The sequence below is a fragment of the Lissotriton helveticus genome, chromosome 4_2 (genome assembly GCF_964261635.1).
Source record: "Lissotriton helveticus chromosome 4_2, aLisHel1.1, whole genome shotgun sequence".
NCBI lineage: Eukaryota > Metazoa > Chordata > Amphibia > Caudata > Salamandridae > Lissotriton > Lissotriton helveticus.
The window spans coordinates 137,637,253-137,656,471 of record NC_136064.1 but is presented as its reverse complement, the minus strand read 5'-3'; the positions used below and the strand labels follow the sequence as shown (position 1 = coordinate 137,656,471).

Genomic DNA, 19,219 nt, shown 5'->3' with positions numbered 1-19,219 from the left:
TGTGCCCACCACCGTGTGCCCACCCCTACCCCCCGTGTGCCCACCACCATGTGCCCACCCCCACCCCCCCCACTGTGTACCCACCACTGTGTGCCCACCACCCCACTGTGTGCCCACCCCCACCACCCTACTGTGTGCCCTTTCCTATCTTCTCTCCAGTGCAACATATTCCATGCTCAACTGTGTATCACTCACTTGTATATTTCCTAAATAGTTAGGAAGGCTATTGAGTTCAATGGCTGAGGCGTGTTTGGTGTAGTAAACATCAAAGCCATAAAGACAACTTGGGCTTGTATGCACTTCCCTTATTACGGTGTGATGCACATGAACATTAGTTTTTTTTTTTTGTGACACTCCAATCGAGGCTTGCCCTTCTTATAGATTACAATAGTATTAGTGATGCGCTGGTCATAGGGCAATATACCACTGTCTCTACTCTCGACATACATATCTTTCAAAAATGGAGCCAGTCGGTCAGCGTGCAATTTATACAATTCTATGGGGATACCGTTCGGGCCCGAGGCCTTCCCGGAGTGAACACCCTGATGGCCGCCGCACCTCGTCATTCTTGAGGGCGGAGTCCAGAAACACCCTGTGCTCAACGGGCAGGACGGGCATCGGAATATCCCGTATGACCTCCGCGTTATCTTCCACAGTATAGTCCCCGATCGATGTGTAAACCTCCTCAAAATACCGGGCAAACTCGTCCACTATAATTTGTGGATCCGTCGTGGCACCGTAGCCCGCGTCTGCACCCTTCCCCAACCATGCTATCAGTTTTCCGGCCTTATCGCCGTAAATTCTGCTCTGGGTGTTGGCATGCTGCACCTTCGCCCTATCACGCACCAGGTTTTTGTATTCATCTCTGAGAAGCCCGAGGCAGTGTCCTGCCCCCGGGTCCCCATCAGTGGACACCTCCCTCTCCAAGGCCGACAACTCCGCCTCAATCCTATCAATTTCCGCCCTGCTCTTCTTCTTCTGCCCAAAGATTAGGGAGAGCGCCTCCCTCCTTACAACAGTTTTGTAGGCCTCCCAGAGGGACCATCCTGAATCGACCGTCCCCGCATTCTCCCGAAAATAACTATCAGTGACACGCACCAGCTCCTTCTTAGTAGTAGGGTCTCTCAGGCGCCATGCGCCATGCGCCAATCTGGGCTATCCTGGCCACGTCACCTAGTCTCATTTTTAGTTGAAGCCAGATCGGTGAATGATCGGACACTCCTCTTGCCAAATTACACACTTCCTGAAATCCTGGAGAAAGAGTGATGTGCCGCGGATACATGCGTGTATTCCCAGTCACCGGGCTGTCGACGTCCCCACCCGTCAACCAAACCAGTTGCGGAGACAAAATCCGCCAGCCACCTACGGGAGGACAACAACACACGGGAGGGATGCCTGTCAAGCTCACCATCCATCACAGCATTAAAGTCTCCTCCTAGTACCATAGTTCCAATGGGCAATGTAAGAAACACCCTGCTTGCGAAAGGTATCTACCTGCAGTGCGGGAGGGACATAGATAGAAAGAAATGTAACAGTCCTACCCTCCCAGAGTCCCAAGATGCCGACATAGCGACCCCGGTTATCAGACCAAGTCGCCTGTATAGTAAGCGGAAAGGAGTTCTTCACCAGTATCCCTACCCCCCTAGATCCAGAAGTGAAACCTGCATTAGCCACCAGTTTATAACCCCCACGATACAGTGCCATACAGCGCTTGCCCATAAGGTGGGTCTCCTGTAACAAAACCACATCTGGAGAGCGTCGTCTAATTAGTTGCCCTTCCATAGCACGCTTCATCTTATCCCCCAAACCATTCACGTTCCAACTGAGGATGGATAAACCCAAGCCCAATCTAGCGGAAGCCATACTTATCTCTCAAAGATTCTGAAGCATTCCGCGGCACCCATAGCAGACACTGGCCACATACAACCAACAAACAAAAAACCCCAAAACCCGACCCCCCCAACCCCCCACCCTGCACCCTGCATGCAACATATGCACATCCCCAACTAGAAGTTTGCCTGTCTCCCTACAAATATCTAAACATAGAAAAACGGAGGAGGACCTTACAACAGTCCGACAGCCTCCACAATCCCAAACCCGATCACGTTCCCCCCACCAAAAATGTTCAATTAGAGTTCAAAAATATCAATGGGGGATAAAAACGCCCCAATCGAACCAGCACCCCCACCACCATCGTCCGGCACAAGCACAGGATAAAAGTCACTGTTCCTCATTCTCCGCCCGGGTGCCTCCCCCTGAATCCGGTCCCCGGACTCGGTCCAGCCAGTCCACTGCTGCCTCGGGATTGTCAAAAAACCAAGTTTTTCCTTTGTGTTCGATCCGGAGGCGAGCCGGGAAAACAGAGTACTTAATTTCCGAGGCCCGCAGCCACCGTTTGACTGCCATGAAACCCTGCCGCTGTTTCTGAACCGACTGGGTGAAATCAGGGAAAAATAGTAAGGAAGTGTTCTCAAACGGCAGCGGTCCAGAGGATCGTGCCATCTGCAGGATAGCGTCCCGATCGCGGAAATTCAGAATCCGCTCTATAATGGGACAAGGAAGCACCCCCGGCTTCAGGCATCCACCAGGAACCAGGTGGGCCCTCTCCACTGTGAAAAAGTTGCTTAGGCCTTTGGGCTTGAGATGTTTAAGGATAAGATCCTCCACAAAGAGATCCAGGGCCAGGCCCTCCGACTTCTCCGGCACTCCTAGGATGCGAATGTTATTGCACCTCGCTCGTCCCTCATACTCGTCCAACTTTCGATCGAATTGAGTCCGAGCCCTCCCGCTGCAGCTCCGACACATCGTCAATGAGGCTCGATGTTTTGATCTCTAACGTCTTGACCTTCACTGTGGTTTTAGTAAGGTCCGCTCTTATGAGACCCACCTCGATTGACACAGTGTCCAATTTGGAGTCCATCCTACCCAGGGAAGACTGGACCCCGGTGATCGCCGCCATTAAGTCCTTCATCGTCGATCCTCTCCGGTGGGATCACTCCCCTGTCCTCCCGTCTGAGTAAGTTTCACATCCACCGGGGAACCCTTGGAAAAGTTGTACTCGTCCAGTTTGTTGGACTGAACCAGTCTGGTAGTCCTAGATGTTTTCGGCAGTGGCTTATCAGGGTCCCCTCTTGCCTCCATTTTCAACTCCGATTCAGACACCACCTCCGCCGATCGAACAAGGCCAAGCCAATATGTCACCAACGTGCATCAAAGCCAGTCGATCGCGGGGTGTTCTGTCCCAACAGGAGGTCGCAGTAAGAGCAAAAAGTAGGGGGGGACCCGAAGACACCTCAGGTGTGACACAGCTTCCGTAGACTGGGCTCCGACCGAGCACTTCCGGTCCCACTCGCGGATGTTGTCGAACTCCAAAGCGGGCAGTGCCACACACAGGGTCCCGGCATCGCCACCGGATGGCCACAAAATTGCAGACAACGGTATTATGTCGCCGAGGCGTTCAAATTGTTCAGAATTTCACCTAGTGGTTCAGCTGCTGGTCCCCCACACAATGGTAGGGATGGGGCTCAGGAGTATGTGCCGGATGGCAAGTCAGGATGTGGCGGCCGGCGGAGCCGACGCTCAAGCGGCCATCTTGGTCGCTGGCGTGGCTCCTCCCCCCCCCCCCCATTACTTTTAAATAGTAATATTAGCTCATGAAATCTTTGATGGATGCGACTCCAAGAGTTTAATGGGAAAATATTTAATTTCCCTGGTAGTCCTCATGCAGGGACCGAATTTCAAGTTGCCACTAAATCCGAGATGCCATTTACATCGGGGACGGAGGCCTCCACTTCTCTTAAATGTTAGCCTCGCTTTTCTCTTTTTCCCTAACCGGTCCGTACAGTAATATCGTGCAAATGTCTATCCCGACCCTAGACACAACATGGTGCAGGTTGTGGCTTTTTTCCAAACAGTGCACCGTGAAAATCCATCTTGTTGGTTTTTTTTTTGTATTAGCGTGCACTTTTCATTTACATTGGCAATAGCCCAGCCTCCAACAAATGTGAGACCAATTGAATTCCAATGCTTGTTTCACACAGCTAGCACGGAGTCGATAAACCTCCGATTGCCCTGCTTATATACACATGAATAACTATTGCAAACATATCACCTCGGACTCGGACCACGTGACTCCCAGTCAACCCCACACTGCATCATAATATATGCTCCCCACCCACACCGCAAACCGATGCTTCTCGTGAGCATGTCACTCGTGTGCACGCATGCACTGAAGCCTTAATGCACACATTCGCTTACACACCACCCTTTCACTCACCTTTTAACTGGCTGTGGGACGACGCAGTCTGCAGAGTTCACTCGAGAAGAGAGACGGAGCCGTTTGTGAAAGGAAAGGGCTGTGACCGGGCCGAACAGCTGACTGACAGGCAAGTAGCAAGTCGGAAGGCTGAGTAGCACAACACGTGGCAACAGGAGGCCTCAATCAAGGTGGTATGGCGGTGGTGGCCTGGTGGGGGGTCGGTAGTCGCAGCAGATCAAATTCAAAAGGAGGAAGTAGGGGGTGAGCCCTAAAAAGTAAAGGGCACACATGTGAGGGGGTAAGCCGGTAATGTGCCCGCCACACCCTCTATTCACAAAATGATCTGACCCAGGATTGGGTCAAATGAACTCCAAGGCAGGTTGGTACATTATTGGGGGCAGGTCAGAGGTCACTGCAGATCTTGCAGGACCCTAATTGGAAGAAGCTTCCTGCCCGCAAAGATTTATGGCCCTGCAGGTGTGTCTTGTGGGCAGGGGCCGCAGGGCACAGACACACCTAAAATTAGTAAAGGGTGTGTCAAGGTAACTATTTGTCTGCAGCGCGGCTGCGCCGCACAAACCCTTGAATCTGACACACACAGCGGATTCTAGCACAAATTTTGGTAGCCCACCCAACACGATTTTTCCTCGCACAATGGGGCTAAATATCGCCAAATTGTACGAGAATTTGCCAAGTCAGGCAACCCTGCTGTCAGGTCAGAGGAAGGCACCTCCCCCAAACCTGCCTGCCCTGCTGTGATACCAACGGACGTAGCTTCAAAGCGCTTCGGTGCTCCACCTAGCAGAGCATGCGGTGCTGGCGTTGTCACTAGGAGGAGAGTCGTACCTCATGCTTTACCTGTATGACAAAAGTAGCAGCGCAGGTGAATGACCCCTAAAGTATGGGACAGTTGAATGCATGCCCTCAAAATAGTACACGCCCGTGTAATAACGAAGTATCTGAAAGAAACACGTAAGTTAGATTCCTTACCTTGGAATATCCCCAGGCGTCAGGCTGGATCCGGAAGGTTTTCGTCAGCAGTACCTCTGAGCGTCGGTAGGTGTCGTCTATGGCTCCGCGTCCATCGTCTGCGTCGTGATCGCCGGGATGACGTCGTCGGAGTACTTAGACGCCGCCCTCGCGCGCTGGCGTCCGTTCTTCTTTTTTCCGCGCCAGCAAGCGCAGATCCGGGAAGAGCGGTACCCTAGTCACTTTTTGACTAACTTTTGGTCTATTTTGGACTATCTTTTCGAGTCGACTTCGACTCCTGGTGCCGATAGGGGTGCCTGGATTCAAACCGTGCGACGCCTGTCACCGGCTGATGTTTGTGACGGACCCGCACCGCCGTTGTCTACTGTCTCGGGGCTAACCAAGTCATGCCCCAACTGCCGGGCCTTGACCTCGAAAGCTAGACGGGAGCGATCCCGTAAGCTTCTCGAGATCACGCTGTCGGCTCCGTGCCGCTCGAGGTCCTGGTCAAGGAGGAAGTCAAGGCACCAGTTGCAGAGCCGAAGTCATCACCGCTCGTCGAGTCACCACCACTCGTCAGGCTCCAAGTCCCTCCGGTAAGTCGAGGCACTCCAAGAAGAAGAAGTCTAAGAGGAGACCTCACTTTTCTGACTCCCCTCGCCGTTTGCGCGATCCGGCCGAGGGTTCAGGTGGCTCCACCCACGCGGCTCCGCAGGCGCTGCATCTGGCCCCACACCCTTCGGTCCCTGGGCTCAATGTGACACCAGGAAAGATTCGAGACTTCCTCGTGGCCATGAGGACTCTTTCCGCCGTCTAGGCCTCCAGGCCCCCACGGGCCCAACTGGGGGTCCTAGCGTATCCGTGGCTGCAGTCACAGCGCCGCAGGACCCCCGGGCTCCAGGCCTGGATCCCGGTCGACGCCAGTCGACCTCACGACTCCTCCGCTGGTGCCGTCCCCTTTGGAGCCACTCCCGGTGCCGTCGTCAGACGACACCGTCCCCAATTTCAGTCCGGCGCCGTCTCCGGCGTCGATGGGTGAGGCCTTCACCTACGACCCTACTCCGTCCTTTATGCCTGTCTACCAGGACACGGATGAAGGGGAGGACTGGGAGGGGTACGACCCTCTGGCACAGCTGTGTCAGTCAGGACTGGGCAGATGAGCTGGGGGAGGCCAGTGGTCTTGACACTTCGCCAGACACTGGGTTTATCTCTCCTCCCTCCGTGGCTACTTATAGCGTGGTGTTGCGTAAGGCGGCCAAGGCCTTGCGTCTTGAGCTCCCTGCTGCGGCTGTGAGGACTAATCTCCTCACCGAGGTGCTTCAACCACCAGTAAGCTCTTTGGAGCCTATGCTGCCGTTTAACTAAGCCCTCACCGACGTTCTGATGGGCCAGGCCCTCCCCGGTGCCCCCTGTGGATTGGAACGTGGGCCAACGCCACCGCCCGGCTCCGGGTGACCCCTGCTTCCTGTTCACCCACCCAACCCCTGAGAGCCTGGTGATCCAGGCCTCTACATCCCAGACCACATTCCCGTCCGCTCCCCCGGATCCGGAATCCAAAAGGCTTGATTAGTTAGGGAAGAAGCTGTTCTCCTCAGTCTGGGGTTGCGGTCGATCAATACCGCATGCCTTTTGGGCCGTTACACCCACTCTCTGTGGGATACGGTGGTGGTAGTGCAGCACGGTATTCTATCAGGTGTGGACTTGATACCACGGACTCGCTGGGCAGAGCGATTTCCACGACGGTGGTTATCTGTCGCCACGCCTGGCTGAGGTCTGCCAATTTCTCGGGGGATGTCCAGAACACCTTCATGGATATGCACTTCGATGGCCGTCGCCTCTTTGGCAACAAAGCAGACAGTGCACTTGAGCGTTTCAAGGACTCTAGGGCTAGGGCCAAATCCTTGGGCCTGTCGGACCAGCAGCCTTCTGCTTTTCGCCCCTTTCGTGGCCAAGGAAGGGGCGCCCCCACACTTTAGTCCAGCCGCAGGCCGCAGAATCAACCACAACGCGATTGAGGACGTGGAAATCGCCGTGGCGGTGCAGGGGGACAATGGCCGGGTCACTCCTCATCCACCCCCGCAGCATCCGCCTCAAAGCCCTCCTAGTCCTTTTTTTCATACCAGTGGGAGACAGGGTTCGCCATCACCTACTCCACTGGCGTTCCAGCACTTCGGACAGGTGGGTGCTGCAAATCGTCTGAAGGGGATACTCCCTCCCCTTCGAGGCGACCCCTCCAGCCATGCCACCTCAGTACCACTGCATTGCGGGGGATCACTTGCGACTTCTGCAGGAGGAAGTTAGAGCTCTCTTGGCCAAGGGGGCCATCGAGCACGTTCCTGGGCCAGAAGTAGGATGTGGTTGTTACTCCCACTACTTTCTGGTTTCCAAGAAGGGCAAATCTTGGACCTCCGGAGCGTCAACTGCTTCCTCCGGAAGGAGAAGTTTAAGATGCTGACGTTAGCTCAGGTCCTGGCTTCCCTAGACCCTGGAGACTGGATGGTAGCGTTGGACTTGCAGGACGCTTATTTCCATATCCCCATCCTGCCGGCCCACCGGCGCTACCTGCGGTTCACGGTAGGCCTTGAGTACGTTTAGTTTCCCGTGCTCCCCTTCGGCCTCACCAGTGCCCCTCGGGTGTTCACGAAAGTGATGGCGGTGGTCACAGCTCATCTGCGCAGATCAGGGGTTCCGGTCTTCCCCTATCTCGACGACTGGTTGTTGAAGGCGGGCTCGCCCCAGACAGTTATCTCCCACCTCCAGACTACGGCTGATCTCCTGCACTATTGGGGTTCTCCATCAACGTGTCGAAGTCACACCTGAGTCCCTCTCAAAAGCTCCTCTTCATTGAGGCGGTTCTGGACTCGGTGCAGTTTCGTGTTTATCCACCTGAGCAGCGGGTTCGGGATATTCAGGCTCTGATTCTGATCTTTCGGCCTTTATCCCGAGTTTCGGTCAGGCTGACGCTGCGGCTCCTGGGACTGATGGCCTCCTGCATCCTGCTGGTCCATCACACCAGGTGGCGGATGCGGGCTCTGCAGTGGGACCTGAAGTTTCAGTGGTCACAGCATCAGGGCAACCTGTCCGACCACGTCCTGATCTCGGAGGGCACTGCAAGACAGCTGCAGTGGTGGCTCACAGACCGCGATTGGGTCAGTGGCAGATCCCCCTCCCTTCCCCAACCGGAGCACACAGTGGTGACGGACGCGTCCCTCCTGGATGGGGGGCACCACATGGGAGAGGCGGAGATCATAGGTCTCTGATCTCCGGCAGAGTCCCAGCTCCATATCAACCTTCTGGAGCGGCGGGTGATCCGGCTTGCACTGAAGGCATTCCTTCCCTCTGTCCGGGAAAGTGTAGAGCAGGTGTTCACGAACAACCCCACCGCCATGTGGTACTACAACAAATCAGGCGGGGTGGGGTCGTGGACCTTTGTCAGGAGGCTCTGCGCTTCTGGACATGGCTGGAACACCACGGCGACACCCTGGTGGTTCAACACCTGGCCGGTTCCCTGAACGCCAGGGCAGACGAACTCAGCCGCCGGTGCATGATGGATCACGAATGGCGTCTGAACTCGGATGTGGAGCAATGTCTCTTTCAGCAGTGAGGAGATCCTTGGTTAGTTCTATTCGCCACCGAAGAGAACACGCAATGTCATCAGTTCTGCGCGTTTGAATTTCCAAGGCGGCACTCGCTCAGCGATGCTTTTCATTGCGAGTGGAGTTGCAGTCTGTTGCACGCCTTTCCGCCTATACCATTTCTGCCCAGAGTGCTGAAGAAGATCAGGCTCGACCGGGCCCAAGTCATCCTTGTGGCTCCGGACTGGGCGCAAAGATTCTGGTATCCCGAGCTACTCAGTATGTCAGTCGATTTCCCCCCATTTGTCTGCCTCTTCAGGAGGACCTTCTGTTGCAGCAGCAGGGGACAGTCCTCCACCCGAACCTGTCCAGTCTCCACCTAACTGCATAGAGATTGAGCAGCGACAGTTGAGGCCATTTGACTTGCCTCCTGAAGTCTATGATGCGATTCTGGCAGCCAGGCGTCCCTCCACAAAAACGGTATACTCCTGCTGGTGGGCCAAATTTGTGGCATGGTGCACAGCAAAGGCGGTGGATCCACTCTCTGCCCCCCTTTCAGAGGTTCTCCTCTTTCTTCGGTCTCTTGCCCAGCGGGCTCTGCTCTGGGCACTGTCAAGGGCTATCTCTCGGCCATTTCAGCCTTCTGGAGGCTTCCTGATCAGCCTTCTCTTTTCAAGTCTCCTGTTGTAAATAGTTTATTGAAAGGCATCACACACATGTTCCCTCCTGTTCCTATTTAGATGCCTCAGTTGGACTTGAACTTGGTTCTTACTTATTTGATGTGCGTTCCCTTTGAGCCACTTCACAATTGTCCTCTTCGTCTTCTGACGCTCAAAACTGCTTTCCTGGTTGTGATCACCTCTGCCAGAAGAGTGAGTGAGCTCCAGGCACTTTCCTCTAAACCTCCTTTCCTTTCTGTCCATCCGGACAAAGTTGTTCGGAGAACTCGTCCTTCTTTCCTGCCCAAGGTAGTCACTGCCTTTCACATTGGGCACTTCATTACCTTGCCCACCTTCTTTCCGCCTCCGCATCCCTCGAAAGCGGAAGAGAGGCTCCACCGTCTTGACCCAAAACGTGCGCCCCTTCCACTTGGGCCATGGCAGCCACTACTGCCTTGGGACGGGGAGTACCTTTGCAGGACATTTGTCAGGCAGCTACTTGGGCCTCGCTGCACACATTTGCTAGGTATTACTGCCTCTACAGCCAAGTCCGGAGAGATGGGCTCTTTGGCCGGTCCGTTCTCCAGGACTTCCTGGTGTGATCTTGGTTCGCAGACCCACCACCGGGGTTGGTATTGCTGGGGTATCTATTCTAAGGTAAGGAATCTAACTAACGTGTTTCTTTCATATGCACAAGTTACTTACCGTCGGTAACGATATATCTGTAAGAAACATTAGTTAGTTAGATTCCTTACCGCTCCACCCATCCTCCCCGTACTGCAAACCGATATCTAGGGTTAAGGTATTTCCCTTTGAGCGCCCTAGTTTCATGGCACTAGTGTCGGTTTCTTGCATTGCTCTGCGTTCCTGGCTCAAAAAGCTATGTACAGAACTGATGTCAGCTCGCGAGGGGCAGCCTCTTAAGTACTCCAACGTCATCACGACGCCCACGACGGACACCGAGCCGCAGACGACGCCTACCGATGCGCTGGGGTACTGCTGACGAAAACTTTCCAGATCCTTTGACGCCTGGGAATATTCTAAGGTAAGGAATCTAACTAACTAATGTTTCTTACAGATATATTGTTACCGAAGGCAAGTAACTTGTGCAAAGGGGCCAGTACCCATGGGCTGATAAAAGTGACGTAATGGCTGTACTAAGGAGGGACCTCAGGCTTTCCTTAGTGATGACTCGCATGTAAGAAAAGGGAAGGTTAGGGCCTGGCAAGTGGGTGCACTCGCCCGGTCGACATAGCAGTACTGAACTGCACACAGGCACTGCAATGGCAGGCCTGAGACCTTGTTGCAAAGCTGCTTTCGTGGGTGTCACAATCAGTGCTGCAAGCCTACTAGCAGCATTTAGTTTACAGGCCCTGGGCACACTCCGTGCACTGTACTAGGGACTTAACAGTAAACCAAATAAACCAATCATGGAATTATCAATCCACACAACAATTGACAAAGGGAGCACTTGCACTTTGGCACCGAACAACAGTGGCAAAGTGCCTAAAACATCTAGACCAGCAAAGCTAAGTCCACTCACAGCAAAAACACAGGAGGCAAAAATACAGGAGAAACCCCCCCCTAATAATGCCAGATCTAACACAGTGCATGGTGGTGGGCAAATTAATTTGTGTGTGTGTTTTTTTGTTGGTTAAAATGTTATGGTAGTCACTGATAACTTCACCTAACTATAAAGTTACTTTAGCCTTTGGTCTTTTCAGTGAACTTAAATATTTTTTTAACATAAACAGTGGTGCGTAATTTAATAAAAATCTCTCCCTGTCCATGGGACAGTTTGCTTCATAAATCTATTTGTCCAGTAACCAAACCCATTTGTCTTTGGCGCCATGTAGTGTGACGGACAATTATGGCAGCGATCTCCTTATATATAGGCACTGTGATAATAGCTACTCTGACCATCCATGAGCTCATACCATAGTAGGGTTTGAATACTAGCAGTTCACTTAATTTGCCTGGTTTCCACAGACTGGGACTGGAGGTAGCTGTAAGCAATAGTTGCTCATGCTTGGAATGTCCTTTTGAGTCTAGCATGTTACATGGGTTTTCATCAGCTTGTCGCCAATATTTTACCATGCAGAAAAAGGCTCGGAATTTACTCCTGAGAGGGGCAGAAGTAAACCTTCTTCCAGTGAGACGGCATATGCCTGCCGTTGGCAGAAATGTGTTCTTCTGTACGTAAAGGTCTATTGACCCTCTTTCTGCTTCTCTTTCTACTGTTCTTCTTTTTATTCTTACCCTTGCCCAGCAGGGCTGTGCGTCGAGTATTCTCAAGGGTTCTCATTCTGCTCTATCCACTTTATGGCGGCTGCCAATCCAATCCTCTCTCTTCAATTGTAAGTAGGTTTTTGAATGTGGTGGCTCACTTGTTTCCGCACAACATCTGCCCGGAGGAGAGTTGCAGGCGCTGTCATGTATGCCACCCAACATGATTTCCTTTCAAGATAAAGTGGTGCTTCACACCCGTGATTCATTCTTTCCGAAGGTGTTGACCCTATTCCACCTGGGTCAGTGTTGGACCCGGCCTCATGGCGTGGTCCTACCGCTCCCGCATGGCGGGCCCCGGACGACATCGGCCCTCCCATCGAGCCACGGTCACCCCTTGGCACGACCCTACACGAACTACCGACAAGAGCCGCCACCCTGGCAACCCACGGCTCTTCCCCCAACCCCCCCCCACACCACCCCCCCTTGATCATGGCGAGACCTGCACGCCCCAACGCTGCCAGCCCGGCGCCCACGCCAGACCCCCATTTCAGGCCCGACTCCATCTTGGGCCCTTCACGTCCCGAACACGTGGCCTCGGCCGACCCCGGCCAAGGCCCCAGCGAAGCCCCGCCATCGAGGCACCAAGATCCTCCCAGGTGGTAGAGTGGCCACTCAACGAATCCAAGAGGATGGGAGTTTCGATGGGCCTCCAGCCGTCCCCGGACGCCTGGTATCGATCGCCCTCTGGCTTACCTGGGCGCTGGCTCCACCCCCCTGCTGGGTGTCTGGACACCATGATCCCGGCCCCTCTGACCCCCAGGCGTGAGGGTCCGGACATCAAAGGACTCCAGTCCTATATCTGGGCTAGCCCTGGAGTAGGACGCTAGTTGTATCCTGGAGTCGAGAGCCCTGCTGACGCTGACGCGGCTGACACCGTGAAGAACTCATCCTCTGTACCTGAACCATCTTGGGAGCCTGCTGGCGCTGCCGCGGTCCATCTTCGCTGAACCATCTTTGGAGCCTGCTGGCGCTGCCGCGGTCCATCTTCGCTGAACCATCTTTGGAGCCTGCTGGCGCTGCCGTGGTCCATCTTCGCTGAACCATCTTTGGAGCCTGCTGGCGCTGCCGCGGTCCATCTTCGCTGAACCATCTTTGGAGCCTGCTGGCGCTGCCGCGGTCCATCTTAGCTGAACCCTCTTTGGAGCCTGATGGCGCTGCCACGGCCCATCCTCGCTGAACCTGCCTCGAGTCCTGCTGGCGCTGCCGCGGCTCGACCCTTCGGAACCCCCCAGCTCGAGGATTGAGAGCTGTGCGCAGGGTATCCCTTTGCCCAACAAGTACTGAGACTGTCCCGCTACCCTGTTCCCTGTTACGAGACTTTACGGACCCCTCGATCCGCTTGTACATATTACCGAAGATAATCAACCCTTTATACTTGATAAAGCCTAAGAACTTATCATTGTGTGGTGTCCATTTGTAGTGGTGGGATTGCTCTGCTGTACGATTATAGGAGAGAGCCCTCGCACTGGAGGCCTCTCGACAACGCTCGGCCACTTCCAAGAAGGAGGGGTGGACCTAGGGGTGGTCAGTCAGACATCTTCTGCCTCCCCCGGAATCGCCTTTCTAACAGTCAGTCTACCACTCTGCCTACCTTATTTGCTCCCCCACATCCCTCGAAGAAAGAAGAGCCTCTCCACCGCCTGGACCCAAAAAGTGTTGTTGTTCTACCATGTCCACACAAAAGAGTTCCGGGTGGATGACCATCTCTTTGTAGTGTGCGTAGGAGCTAAGAAGGGGTGGGCACTGCAGTAAAGGAACATTCCTCACTGGGTCATTGTTAGATTTAGGGATCTCTACTCTACACAGGTAGGTACTTGTGACAAATACGGACCCTTGCCTCTAGTCAGGGTAAAGGGGTACACTCCTAAAATAGACCCTGCTCACCCCCTTTGTAGCTTGGCACGAGCAGACAGGCTTATCTCGGAGGCAGTGTGTAAAGCATTTGTGACTACATACAGTAATCCAGTGACAACACTACAGATGGACACCACACCACGTTTTATATAAAAAATAAGTATTCTTTATATAGATTTAACACAAGACCATAAACGACAAAAATCCACAATACTGTACATAAGATGGTAGTCTTAGCTTAGTTCAGTTCAGTTCTTAAGATCCAACACTTTGCATCAATGTACCTTACGATGCGTTGCGCTTCCACAACAAAAGTGTTGTAGCATTGGTAATGCAGCAAACTTCCGGTGCAAAGAAATAAACGTGAAGATCTTCCAGATGCGGCACGCTTCTCCGATGTTGCGAGAAGTCTTGGCTGCAGCGCCAATACCCTGTGCAGAGATGCGACGACGGCGGCTTGGCAGCGACACTCTTCTCCCTCGATGCGAGGTGCTTCCGCTCGATGTGGCAACTGCAGCGGCGACGCCCTTGTTCAGAGATGCTCCGACAGCGGCACGCTTCTCCGTGGATGCGAGCCGCTTTTCTTGATGCGGTGCAATGCGTCCGCTACAGCAGCAACATGCTTGTTTAGAAATGCGACGGCGACACGCTTCTTCAGTGCAAGGCGCTTCTCTCGATGCAGTGCAATGCGTCGGCTACAGCGGCGACATCTTTGTTCAGAAATCCTGCGACGGCGTCGCGCTTCTTCCTCTTGAGTCGCGCTTCCAGCTCCTTGCGACACGCAGACCCTCAGAAGGCCCAAAACAGCAGCAAGCACTTCCAAAGAACTCTTGGGGAGCTGGGGGTTGAAGTCTGTTGTTCCTGAGCCTTCAGCAGGAGGCAAGCTCTTCTCTCATGCCCTTGGAGATCCTTCACAAGTTGAATAAAGTGCACACAAAGTTCTTTCTCCTTTCTTTGGGAGTCAGGCAACCACTGCAAGCCATTCCCCGAAGCATCACTTCAGCTTAGGGATAGTCTCCTCAGTTTCTTCAGGTTCCTCTCCTCAGCAAAGCTTTCTTCTTGTAGTCCAAACGTGATCTAATTTCTTGGTTTCTGGGTCCCAATACTTATACCCCAAAATCCTTTTTCCTTTGAGGGCAGAGGGGCCTTCGCCCAGTCCAAACCAGTTCTGGAGCACTCTGTTTACATGACGTCTTCTTTCCTTTCACAGTGCAGAGCAGAAACATCAGGAGGTGGAGTCAGCATTGTGGAGGGAAAGCACAGCCCTGGAGCACTTTGGTGACATGATTCCTTCTCTCCTTTCACAGTGCAGGGCACAGACATCAGACGCACCACAGGGGGTGGAGCCAGCACTGTGGGGGGCAGGCACAGTCCTATTCAGGTCCCAGGTGCAACTCCTCCCTCCCATCTTGATGCACATCTATCTATTCACCACTGGGCGGACTAATTCTGTCTCCTGGAATCCCCCAGCCCTGTCACTCAAACTCCAGACAAGGAATACAGCAGCAGGGGACGGTCCTCCACCCGAACCTGTCCAGTCTCCACCTACTGCATAGAGATTGAGCAGCGACAGTTGAGGCCATTTGACTTGCCTCCTGAAGTCTGTGATCCGATTCTGGCAGCCAGGCGTCCCTCCACAAAAACGGTATACGCCTGCCGGTGGGCCAAATTTGTGGCATGGTGCACAGCAAAGGCTGTGGATCCACTCTCTGCCCCCCTTTCAGAGGTTCTCCTCTTTCTTCGGTCTCTTGCCCAGCGGGCTCTGCTCTGGGCACTGTCAAGGGCTATCTCTCGGCCATTTCAGCCTTCTGGAGGCTTCCTGATCAGCCTTCTCTTTTCAAGTCTCCTGTTGTAAATAGTTTATTGAAAGGCATCACACACATGTTCCCTCCTATTCCTATTTAGATGCCTCAGTTGGACTTGAACTTGGTTCTTACTTATTTGATGTGCGTTCCCTTTAAGCCACTTCACAATTGTCCTCTTCATCTTCTGACGCTCAAAACTGCTTTCCTGGTTGTGATCACCTCTGCCAGAAGAGTGAGTGAGCTCCAGGCACTTTCCTCTAAACCTCCTTTCCTTTCTGTCCATCCGGACAAAGTTGTTAGGAGAACTCGTCCTTCTTTCCTGCCCAAGGTAGTCACTGCCTTTCACATTGGGCACTTCATTACCTTGCCCACCTTCTTTCCGCCTCCGCATCCCTCGAAAGCGGAAGAGAGGCTCCACCGTCTGGACCCAAAACGTGCGCCCCTTCCACTCGGGCCATGGCAGCCACTACTGCCTTGGGACGGGGAGTCCCTTTGCAGGACATTTGTCAGGCAGCTACTTGGGCCTCGCTGCACACATTTGCTAGGTATTACTGCCTCTACAGCCAAGTCCGGAGAGATGGGCTCTTTGGCCGTTCCGTTCTCCAGGACTTCCTGGTGTGATCTTGGTTCGCAGACCCACCACCGGGGTTGGTATTGCTGGGGTATCTATTCTAAGGTAAGAAATCTAACTAACGTGTTTCTTTCATATGCACAAGTTACTTACCTTCGGTAACGATATATCTGTAAGAAACATTAGTTAGTTAGATTCCTTACCGCTCCACCCATCCTCCCCGTACTGCAGACCGATATCTAGGGTGAAGGTATTTCCCTTTGAGCGCCCTAGTTTCATGGCACTAGTGTCGGTTTCTTGCATTGCTCTGCGTTCCTGGCTCGGAAAGCTATGTACAGAACTGATGTCAGCTCGCGAGGGGAAGCCTCTTAAGTACTCCGACGTCATCACGACGCCCACGACGGACACAGAGCCGCAGACGACGCCTACCGATGCGCAGGGGTACTGCTGACGAAAACTTTCCGGATCCTTTGACGCCTGGGAATATTCTAAGGTAAGGAATCTAACTAACTAATGTTTCTTACAGATATATTGTTACCGAAGGCAAGTAACTTGTGCAAAGGGGCCAGTACCCATGGGCTGATACAAATGACGTAATGGCTGTACTAAGGAGGGACCTCAGGCTTTCCTTAGTGGTGACTCACATGTAAGAAAAGGGAAGGTTAGGGCCTGGCAAGGGGGTGCACTCGCCCGGTCGACATAGCAGTACTGAACTGCACACAGGCATTGCAATGGCAGGCCTGAGACCTTGTTGCAAAGCTGCTTTCGTGGGTGTCACAATCAGTGCTGCAAGCCTACTAGCAGCATTTGGTTTACAGGCACTGGGCACACTCAGTGAACTGTACTAGGGACTTAACAGTAAACCAAATAAACCAATCATGGAATTATCAATCCACACAACAATTGACAAAGGGAGCACTTGCACTTTGGCACCGAACAACAGTGGCAAAGTGCCTAAAACATCTAGACCAGCAAAGCTAAGTCCACTCACAGCATAAACACAGGAGGCAAAAATACAGGAGAACCCCCCCCTATTAATGCCAGATCTAACACAGTGCATGGTGGTGGGCAAATTAATTTGTGTGTGTGTTTTTTTGTTGGTTAAAATGTTATGGTAGTCACTGATAACTTCACCTAACTATAAAGTTACTTTAGCCTTTGGTCTTTTCAGTGAACTTAAATACTTTTTTAACATAAACAGTGGTGCGTAATTTAATAAAAATCTCTCCCTGTCCATGAGACAGTTTGCTTCATAAATCTATTTGTCCAGTAACCAAACCCATTTGTCTTTGGCGCCATGTAGTGTGACGGACAATTATGGCAGCCATCTCCTTATATATAGGCACTGTGATAATAGCTACTCTGACCATCCATGAGCTCATACCATAGTAGGGTTTGAATACTAGCAGTTCACTTAATTTGCCTGGTTTCCACAGACTGGGACTGGAGGTAGCTGTAAGCAATAGTTGCTCATGCTTGGAATGTCCTTTTGAGTCTAGCATGTTCTATGGGTTTTTATCAGCTTGTCTCCAATATTTTACCATGCAGAAAAAGGCTCGGAATTTACTCCTGAGAGGGGCAGAAGTAAACCTTCTTCCAGTGAGACGGCATATGCCTGCCGTTGGCAGAAATGTGTTCTTTTGTACGTAAAGGTCTATTGACCCTCTTTCTGCTTCTCTTTCTACTGTTCTTCTTTTTATTCTTACCCTTGCCCAGCAGGGCTGTGCGTCGAGTATTCTCAAGGGTTCTCATTCTGCTCTATCCACTTTATGGCGGCTGCCAATCCAATCCTCTCTCTTCAATTGTAAGTAGGTTTTTGAATGTGGTGGCTCACTTGTTTCCGCACACACCCTTTACTATGCCGCAGTGGGGCTTTAATTTGGCCTTCATTTTTCTTGTGTATTCTCCCTTCGAGACTTTACACATCTGTCCCTTACAGCTGCTTACCATCAAGACCGTCTTTCTGGTGGCGTTAACATCTGCCCGGAGGAGAGTTGCAGGCGCTGTCATATATGCCACCCAACATGATTTCCTTTCAAGATAAAGTGGTGCTTCACACCCGTGGTTCATTCTTTCCGAAGGTGTTGACCCTATTCCACCTGGGTCAGTCTATCACTCTGCCTACCTTATTTGCTCCCCCACATCCCTCTAAGAAAGAAGAGCCTCTCCACCTCCTGGACCCAAAAAGTGTTGTTGTTCTACCATGCCCACACAAAAGAGTTCCGGGTGGACGACCATCTCTTTGTAGTGTGCGTAGGAGCTAAGACGGGGCGGGCACTGCAGACAAGGAACATTTCTCACTGGGTCATTTTAGATTTGGGGGTCTCTAGTGGACACAGGTAGGTACTTGTGACAAACAGGGACCCTTGCCTCTAGTCAGGGTAAAGGGGTACACTCCTAAAATAGACCCTGCTCACCCCCTTTGTAGCTTGGCACGAGCAGACAGGCTTATCTCAGAGACAGTGTGTAAAGCATTTGTGACTACATACAGTAATCCAGTGACAACACAACAGATGGACACCACACCAGGTTTTATATAAAAAATAAGTATTCTTTATATAGATCTAACACAAGACCATAAACGACAAAAATCCACAATACTGTACATAAGATGGTAGTCTTAACTTAGTTCAGTTCTTAAGATCCAACACTTTGCATCATTGTACCTTACGATGCGTTGCGCTTCCACAACAAAAGTGTTGTAGCGTTGGAAATGCAGCAAACTTCGGGTGCAAAGAAATAGACGTGAAGATCTTCCAGATGCGTCACGCTTCTCCGATGTTGTGAGAAGTCTTGGCTGCAGCGGCAATACCCTTGTGCAGAGATGCGACGACGGCGGCTTGGCAGCGACACTCTTCTCCCTCGATGCGAGGTGCTTCCGCTCGATGTGGCAACTGCAGCGGCGACGCCCTTGTTCAGAGATGCTCCGACAGCGGCACGCTTCTCCGTGGATGCGAGCCGCTTTTCTTGATACGGTGCAATGCGTCCGCTACAGCGGCAACATGCTTGTTTAGAAATGCGACGGCGACACGCTTCTTCAGTGCAAGACGCTTCTCTCGATGCAGTGCAATGCGTCAGCTACAGCGGCGGCATCTTTGTTCAGAAATGCTGCGACGGCGTCGCGCTTCTTCCTCTTGAGTCGTGCTTCCAGCTCCTTGCGACACGCAGACCCTCAGAAGGCCCAAAACAGCAGCAAGCACTTCCAAAGAACTCTTGGGGAGCTGGGGGTTGAAGTCTGT

The 19,219-nt window shown here is 52.6% G+C and overlaps 1 protein-coding gene across 1 annotated transcript in view; it reads left to right on the top strand.

Annotated features, from left to right (window-relative positions):
- LOC144752263 (uncharacterized) overlaps nt 1–19,219 on the top strand; it is a 107,735-nt gene that overhangs the window by 76,312 nt on the left and 12,204 nt on the right. The window lies entirely within an intron of this gene.